Source organism: Sorex fumeus, unplaced genomic scaffold (assembly GCF_029834395.1).
Source record: "Sorex fumeus unplaced genomic scaffold, SorFum_2.1 ptg000030l, whole genome shotgun sequence".
Lineage (NCBI taxonomy): Eukaryota > Metazoa > Chordata > Mammalia > Eulipotyphla > Soricidae > Sorex > Sorex fumeus.
The window spans coordinates 13,404,994-13,414,297 of NW_026606087.1; the positions used below are offsets into that span (position 1 = coordinate 13,404,994).

General features: G+C 36.2%; 1 pseudogene; it reads right to left on the minus strand.

Moving 5' to 3' along the window:
• Window positions 1-491: 491 nt before the first annotated feature.
• LOC130025429 (olfactory receptor 52H1-like) lies at window positions 492-1,445 on the minus strand (annotated as a pseudogene).
• Between the last annotated feature and the right edge of the window lie 7,859 nt (window positions 1,446-9,304).

A 9,304-nucleotide genomic window follows, 5' to 3' on the forward strand; every position in this document is an offset into this window, starting at 1 on the left:
TTGTTATCCCATAAGTTTTGGATATCTATCTCAAAATAATATGGAATTTTCCTCTGAACAATGTACTGAAATAAATGGATGTTAATCAAAGTTTTTGTCACTTTATTTTATATCTACATATTTAATCCATCTCATGGATTCACAACTAGAAACAATTTCTAGGAGTTAATGTAGGCTTAAGTCACTAAAAGGTAAAGGTAAAGGCCCTCCCGTTGATCGTCGATTTGCTCGAGCGGGCCCAGTAACGTCTCCATTGGAGACTTTGTTGTTACTGTGTCTGGCATATCGAATACTCTCGGTAGCTTGCCGGGCTCTCCGAGAGGGGCGGAGGAATCGAACTCGGGTCGGCCATGTTGGCTGCATGCAAGGCAGACGCCCTACCCGCTGTGCTATCACTCCAGTCACTATTATAGATAATATAGAATAAAATAAATTCTAAAACCAACATGATCACTTCTTTCTTTTCCTTTCCACACCTTAAGTTTTACTCATTAGATTTCTTTAAGGAAGAAATTGTGAACGAATTTTTTCCGAATCTGCTTGGTCTTCACCCCATAGATAATTGGATTGAGTGCAGGAGGGATAACTATGTAGAGATTGGCAACCATAATGTGGAAGGATAGAGGAATATTGTGGCCAAAACGGTGATAAAGGACAGAAAACAGGCAGGGAATATAGAATATCAGAATGACACAAACATGAGAACCACAGGTGTTGAGGGCTTTCTGGCGGGCATCCTGGGATGGGAGGTTAAAGATGGCATGAAGAATGAGACAGTAGGAAACACCAATAAGGATCATGTCTGACAGACCAGTCATTAGAGGCACTGAAAACCTATATCAGATGTTGATGGAGATGTCTGCACATGAGAGTCGAGCAACACCTATGTGCTCACAGTAGGTATGGGGAATGAGGAGAGTTCGGCAGTAAGGCAGTCTCTTTAATAGAAACACCATTGGGAAGACGATAACAAAGCTCCTGCTGAGAATGCCTATTACAATCTTAGTAATCAATTGGTGTGTTAGAATAGTGGTATACCTGAGAGGGAAGCAAATGGCAACATAGCGATCAAATGCCATGGCTAGAAGGATGACAGATTCCACGGCAAAGCTACAGTGCAGAAAAAACATCTGAGTAAGACATCCAGGAAAGGTAATTTTCTGGGGACCCCGCCAGTAGATGCTCATTGCTTTGGGTACACATGTATTAGACAGGACGAGATCTGTAGCAGACAGGATGGAGAGGAAAAAGAACATGGGCTCATGCAGGCTTCGCTCTGTGGAGATAAGATAGATAAGGGCGCCATTGCCCAGGAGAGCCACAAGGTAGATAATGAAGAATGGAATGCTGATCCAGATGTGAACGTGCTCCAGCCCTGGGATTCCCAGTAGGATGAAGGCTTCTGGATTGTAGCTGTTCAAGTTGAAGATTGCCATCATTGTCTGTGGTAGAGAGAAATCAATCACAAAAAAAAATTAAAAAATAAATTTCATCGTTCATTATTAGCAATAATTTAAAGGCTCAGCCTTTTATCCTTCTTCAGGATAAATTCATTTCAGCATTTGAAAATGACAAACTACTCCTATTTTTTATTTTTTAGGGAATCTGACAAAATATGATCACATTGAAATATTTTTCAGAGATACCAAACTTACAGATGTATTGTGTTCAGTCCAGCAACTAGTAATCAAGGCCAAAATTTCATAAGACATATGAATGGAATTATTTTTGCATACAAGATACTAAGTAGGATCCTTGAATGAAGTTTTTATTTTTAGATACTTTAAACCTTTAATGACAGCTGGAGGATAACATGGCATTCACAAGTCAGTTGCAAACATCAAGGTATATCATGCATTTTCTTTTTAGTTTATTTGTGTCTCAAGTAGAACATTAGTTCTAGCTCTATCAATGCCAAAGGATGAAGAGGAAAAATGAAAATAACATTCATCTTCTTTTTCCTCACCATCTAGCTCTATTAATAATAATGATTGTTCACATAAATTCAAGTGGTATTCTCTAAAAGCAATATCTGTCTCTTTTGTCAAAGCTAACACATCTAAATTTTCCCATGTTTGATTTATTTTCAAGAATATACCTTCAGAGAAATACATGAACTGAGTCCTCCATGGAGGCCTGGTCTCGAGGATGAGATCTCTGGAACCTTCTAGGAATGGGTGTGGACTGAGTCACTACCAGATCGGAAGGCCCAGTGCCCCACCCACACTTGACTTTGGCATAAAAATGGCATAACTACATTAGTAATCTCAAAGACATGCCAAGCTAATAAGTGATCCCACTTCTAGAGCTCCTGCAACAGCATCTATAAATTTCACGGCCCTAACAGCACAGAAGGAGAATAGAAAATTAGATGGTAATATGTAGACGACCATTAAGATCAATGAATGAAAACAATAAAATAGAAGGCTCAATATGTCATCAGAAAATGACTATAGTAGCATAATTGTGAGAAATGTGTTAACAAGCAAAATAAAATAAATTATGTCATGCCTGCTAAAAGGCAAGCCATTGGTGTGTGTGGGGCTGGGGCATTGATGGAGAGGGAAGGTCACACTAGTAGTGGGATAGATGTGTGAACAATGAATATTTGAAATAGTTGTATTATAATAAATATTTGAAAATCATGGTGTTTAAGAAAAGTTTTAAACATTTAAAAAAATAGTAAGTAAACTAAATGATGCCTCTGTGGAATGAAGAAAAAGCATCCTATGTTGGAGTCTTAGAAATGAGATCCTTCTATAACATGTAAACATAAAGTGCAGTAGAAGTAGCACATGTAATGTTCAATTAACATTTTTTTTGATTTTTGGGTCACACCTGGCGATGCACAGAGGTTCCTCCTGGCTCTGCACTCAGGAGTTACTCCTGGCGGTGCTCAGCGGACCATATGGGATGCTGGGAATCGAACCCGGGTTGGCAGCGTGCAAGGCAGCCGCCCTCCCCGCTGTGCTATTGCTCCAGCCCCCAATTAACATTTTTAAGGGCATTGTTCACTAGCTAATTTATTCAAGAACTCTTCTATTTCAGACTTTGTTAAAACATCATTCTTCTGTGTTGTGACATAATACTCATATTCTTCCTACATTATTAGACACTTATCTTTCTAACCACATGACTGTTTGAGTTTTACAGTGAGTCATTCATGTATGCTCATTTTAATCATACACTGGACACTTTATAGTATTCTGAAATACTTGTAGTGAATATAATCCTCAATTCTTGACTTTGGAATTAGTCATCTTATACCTTAACTTCACATAGAAAGCATTCAGCAACATCTAATATAGGATGTTCCAAAATACCACAATTCTCTTTCCATTACCCCAACAAGTTCTCCCAAAATGTTTTCCAACTCAATTAATAATAGTATTTCATAATGAGCTTCTTAAAGTAGAAGACTCATTATATTAATCAAATATCCTTCACTGCAATCATCCAATTCATGCTTTGAACAATCCTCTTATTAGGGCATTCACCTTCTATACATCACTCTGCTCCAGCAACTTGTAGCTATCAATACATTGATTGCTCCATGCCGCAGGCTCTTATCTTTAACCAGGACCTCTATTTTTCAAAGGCACTTTTTCTCATTGAATAACTAATGGAAGACATTTTGCAGCATTATTCTCTACTCCAAGGGGGGCAGGGGAAATAAACATATAATTCTAAGTATGAAGAAATAAAATGTTTGGCACTTCATAAAAATCATATAACTATTTAAAGAACAACTGGGTCTGTCTCATTTTTAAAGTGTTTAATGTAAAATTATTAAAGTGAAAATAAATGAACAAAGGTTTTAACTATAATTTTGGAATCAGGAATCAGTATTCCCTCCTATTGCCATAAAATTATAAATATTATAGTTATTTCCCTATACATTTCCTATAGTATTCTACAAATATTTTGCAGTGAGCAAATATTTTGTAGAGAGCAATGAGAGAGGCTCAAATAATGGACAGTTTTTATTTATACCAATACTCATTCACATCATGAGTATCAGTTTTAAACTATATTCACAGTTCTTTTCATTAAATGTCTTGTTTACTGGAGCCCACATTTTGCCCACCTTCTTCTAACCTCTCTATCACCTCTATATCTCATAGGCACTTCTCCTTTCTCTTTTGCCTTTTAGAAAGCTCTTGTTTACCACATCACAGGCTCCTACCTTGCAGGTCCTTGTTCAGTTAACATTTTGAAGGTTCATTCAAGAACCTGAGAGTGCAGACATAGCAATCAGGAAAAGAACAAAGGAAACTGTCACTAAGAACAGACATAAAACTAAGAGACATACAAAGATTCATGTTCATATTGGGAAGAACAAACACAGATTACTGAAGAGACGGTTCAAATGTACTTCTCTTGATTTCTCCAGAGACTAGAGACAAGTTGCAGCATAGGGCCTCTGAGCCAGAAAGACCTAGCAATTTAGGTCCCAGGGTTCTCGACTGTTTAGAAAGTGAAAAAGTGATCAACCAGGTTAACATTTTGCCAGCTTAGACATATACACCATTGCTCATGTTAGTGGTTTCTCATTACTTACAGATCCAGAGATATCTCATTAATTGCAGTGTCATGATCTAACTTTCTCAGTAATGTTATATAGAAACTCTGGTTTCAGTAAGACCTACCATGTCTCTCCTGATTGCCTTCAACAGAATGCTTTTTGTTTATGCTCCATTTTTTGTGGTCTAAATATCTGAAAGAGTGTTCTATGAATAATCATTAGTATATCGCTCTTGAATAAACATATACAGTTTGAAGTGTAGATTAGAATCCTGCAGAAGGGCTAGAGAGAACAAAGGTACATGCCTTACATATATCTTACAGTGAATTGATCACTGGCACCAGATGGTCCCCGGAGCATCCCCGGTATATTCTGAGGCCACTGACTCCCACCCATTTTGGGTAAACCCTAGCATCATAATACCCTTCAGCTCTGTATCTTCAAGGCTTCACATTGATGTACAGACGGTTGTCCTAGATTCAATGAAAGGGCCCCAGGGACACTTGACAACCTCTTGGGAGGCCTGATTTCTAAATTCTGGGAAATTCCTACCTATGATTTCTTTAACAATTAATTCTTCATAAAATTCACCTTTCTTTTTCTTGTAGAGAAGAAATATTTAAACACTTTAAAAATTATAGCTTGGCATATAATTTCCATTTATTCACACTTCATGTCTACTTATTTTAATTTATTTGCATACCGCTGACACACAAGCAGGAGTATAGATACGATGCTCTCCTTTCCTTTTATAATAATCAGTGGTCTTTTATTTTATAAAATTGAACTTGGTGGGGTCATAAAGACAGTACAGTGGGTAAAGCACAAAGAAAATACCTAACAAGCTCAATTTTTACACCCAATAATGTGCCCAAGCTTACCAGGAATGATCCCTGATTATGGAAGTCGGAGGAAGCCCAGAGCACAGATGTGTGTGGCACAAAAAGAAATATTAATATTAATAATTATTATATAAGTTGGTGTAAGCATGTATATATTTTATTTACATAAGTTGGAGATTGTGTGTTGCTGGGAATTGAATCGGGTTCTGCTATATGAAATGTAACTGCATTGCCTTCTGTGCTACCTCTTCGATTCTGAAAAAAATATTTTTAATGAAGCCCAAATATTAATTGTTATGTTAGCAATAAACAGAAGACACAAGAATCATATATAATAGTCTATGTATGCATTTGATTTTAAAAAGCAAGTATTATTTTTATTAACAGTTACATTAATCTTGTGAGATTTTTTGTGCAAGTTCCCCCAAATATAGTCATAACATTATTCATATTTCTTGAGTATGATAAAAGTTCTATTCTTTGGGGTACAAAGATAATGGACAGTGCATAAGGGTTTTGCCCTCTACACGGACAATCTAGGTATTGATCTCTGGCACCTGATTTGGTACCCTGAGCCTGCCAGGATTGATCCTTGAGTGCAGAGCGAAAAGTAAGCCATCTGAGCACCACAGAGTATGGCCTTCAAACAAAATAAATAAATCAATAAAACTCTATTTTTCTATGTCTTTAGAAGGGAAATTTAAATTCAAGATGAATTGAGTTTAGAATAAACTTTGTCAGTGACTGAAGAAACATATTTAAACTGGCTAGAAATGGAAGAAAAGAACCACTGGGAGCTAACAGCATTGAATAAAGTATTTATAATAACACTTGAATATGCATAAATTCTTTATTGAAAACACATAGGCTTTGGAAGCAATGTTTGTGCTATTGATATTTACTATGAGGAAAGACAGATATTTGAAGAGCAGTTACATGGTGGTAAATAGTGATTTTCCAGCTCATGCTGGATAAAGTAAGTTTGTGGAGATTGTGAATATTTAAATGGGAAGAAACTGAGTCTGAATTTAGAATAAATACCACCCTGATAAATCTTAAAAATAAGTTAAATAAATAAAAATATTTAGAGTCAGAAAACCAGAAACTACATAAACCTACAACTGTCTTTGAATATTTAATAAGTCACTTTGTATTAATAAGCTAAATAAATTCCTATCTGCTAGGTAAATACATATTAATCTCATAAAGTGTTGATTAAGTATATTAACCTATAACGTATGGCCCAACCATAGTTAAAATGTTTTCAGAGAATTAAATTGAAGAAAAAAGAAAATTTTAATTTCTTGCTGTAGGATTTGTAGTTTTCTTTGTATTTGTCTTTTATCTCCTTGGGTAAGCTGATCTTGAGGTACTTGATTTTCTGACACACAACTGTGAACTTCATTGGTTTGTTTCCCCTTTCTCTCTATCATTTCTTGTATAAAAAGGCCTTGAATATTTATTTATTGATTATGTAACTCACAGACCTCTTTCTAATGCACAAAAGTCAGATCCAAATGGATTAAATTCCTCAATATGAGACCTGAATCGATAAGGTGCACAGAACAAAAGATGAAAGCAGAACTCCCCATGACATTTAAGCAAAGGCAACTTCAAAGATAAAACAACACCTACCAAGCATGTTGAAGCAAAGAGTAACAAATGGGACTACATTAAACTAAGAAGTTTCTGCATATCAAGGAAAAAAGTGAACAAGATGCGAAAACATCTCATGCTATTAGAAATTTATTTACCCAATATCTATATGATAAGGGGTTAATATCAAAGATATATAAGGTAATGGTAGAACTTAAGAAAAATACCCAACTTCATCAAAAAATGGGAAGAAGAAATGAATAGGTACTTCCTCAAAAAAGAAAAACAAATAGGCAAAGGGTACGTGAAAAAATGCTCTATCAGGGAAATACAAATTAAAACAATAGTGAGATATCACCTTATACCACAAAAACTGGCACACATCAAAAAGACAAGAACAACCAGTTCTAGAGTTGATGTGGGGAGAAAGGCACCATCATTCACTGTTGGTGGGAATGCCAACTGGTCCAGTCTTTGGTAAACAACATGGGTATTTCTCAAAAAGCTAGAAATTGAGCTTCCACATGACCCAGCAATAGCACTTCTAGGAATATACTCTGAGGGTCCCAAGACACAATGCAGAAAAGCCATCTGCACTTTCATGTTTATTGAAGCACTATTTACAATACTCAGAATCTGGAAACAACCAAATACCTCAAGTACCTGAGAATTGATCACTGGATAAAATAAACTATGGTATATCTGCACAATGGAACAGTACACAGTCACCAGGAAAATAAAGGCATCAATTTTTTTATAAATAGATGAATATGGAGAGTATCATGATAAGCGAAGTGAGTTAGAAGGAAGAGACAGATATAGATTTATTGCACTCATTTGTGGGATACAAAAAAAACCGCATAGTATGAGACTAATATTCAACAATAGTGGAATTGTAGGCCATCATTGGAAACTTTCCACCAGTGGTGGGGTCAGGGAGAAGGCAATTAGGACAGAGAAGGACCACAATGACAATGATGGCTGGAAATCATCACTCTAGAAAAGAACCAAGTACTGAAAGGAGGTAAAGGGACATACATGAAAACCTTTCAGTGAAGAAGGGTGGAGGGTTGTTGGAGGGAGGAAAACTGGGGACAGTGTTGGTGAGAAATATACACTGGTAAAGGTATGGGTGATGGAACATTGTATGAGGAAACTCAATCATTAACAACTTTATAACCCTGTATCACACAATGATTCAATTAAAATAAGTCTATTTGCTTACTGATATAAAGAAGAGATATTTCTGTTCATAGAAATTGAGTTTAGAATAAAGGAATCAATGTCTTAAGGAATGAACTGTAGAATCAAAACTGTAGAATAAAAGTTAGGTAGAGAAGGAGAAAAACAAGCAGTTGACAGTTAAAGGCATTGAAAAGGGACAATTGATGAAGTTTGATTCTGTATAAATTCTTTACTTTCAACACAAGGATTATAAAGTATTTTTATAATATGTTAAAATGTAAAATTCAAGAGGACATAAGTTTAGTCTCCAAAAAATATATTGTAAGTGTACATAGATTAATACATAAGATAATTATAAAAGTCATCTCATTTTGCAATTATTTCTAAGACTAAGATCTCAGCTTCCAAATCACAACAATTGTGAATTGATTTCTTTGGGTTAGGTTTTTGAGTACAGAATTCAGACTCCTTAAAAACAGTTCCTAATGGCATGAATGACCTGTGAAGTTAAAAATTGATAAAGAAATCTGCTATCCACACAGTGAAGAAGTGAAAATGATTGTAGACAGATAATGTGAAACATTCTTATCTTATTAAAGTGGGTGATACATCATGTTTTCACTAGTCCACTTGATCACTTGACATCCCATTACTCATAGATGTGCTCAAGTGGGTGCCAGTAACGTCTCCATGCATCCCTGTCATGTGCTAATGTAGCCCAATGGCATCTGCTTGTTCTAGAAACACAAAACGCCTCAAACTGATCATTCAGAGTCTTGATGAAGAAATCTGACAATCTATAAGGTGGATGGCCATGTGATCTTTTGACGTCCTATGGAATCCAGTCAGTAATGGCTCTAGTCCAGCAGTCATCTCCAAATCTCATTATGTGTCCAACCCATCTGATTTTCAATGCCTTGGGAAACGAGACAGCTTCCCTGATTCTTAACCATCGATGAAAGTTGGAACTCCGAATTCTTTTTTTTTTAATTTTTATTAGTAAAACACCATGAGGTACAGTTGTAGACTTAGAAAAGTTTTTGCTTGGGTTTCAGTTATACAATGATTGAGTGCCCATGTCTCCACCAGTGCCCATTCCCCACCTCCAGTGCTCCCATCATCCCTCCCACCCCCTTCCCTCCATCCCACAGCACCC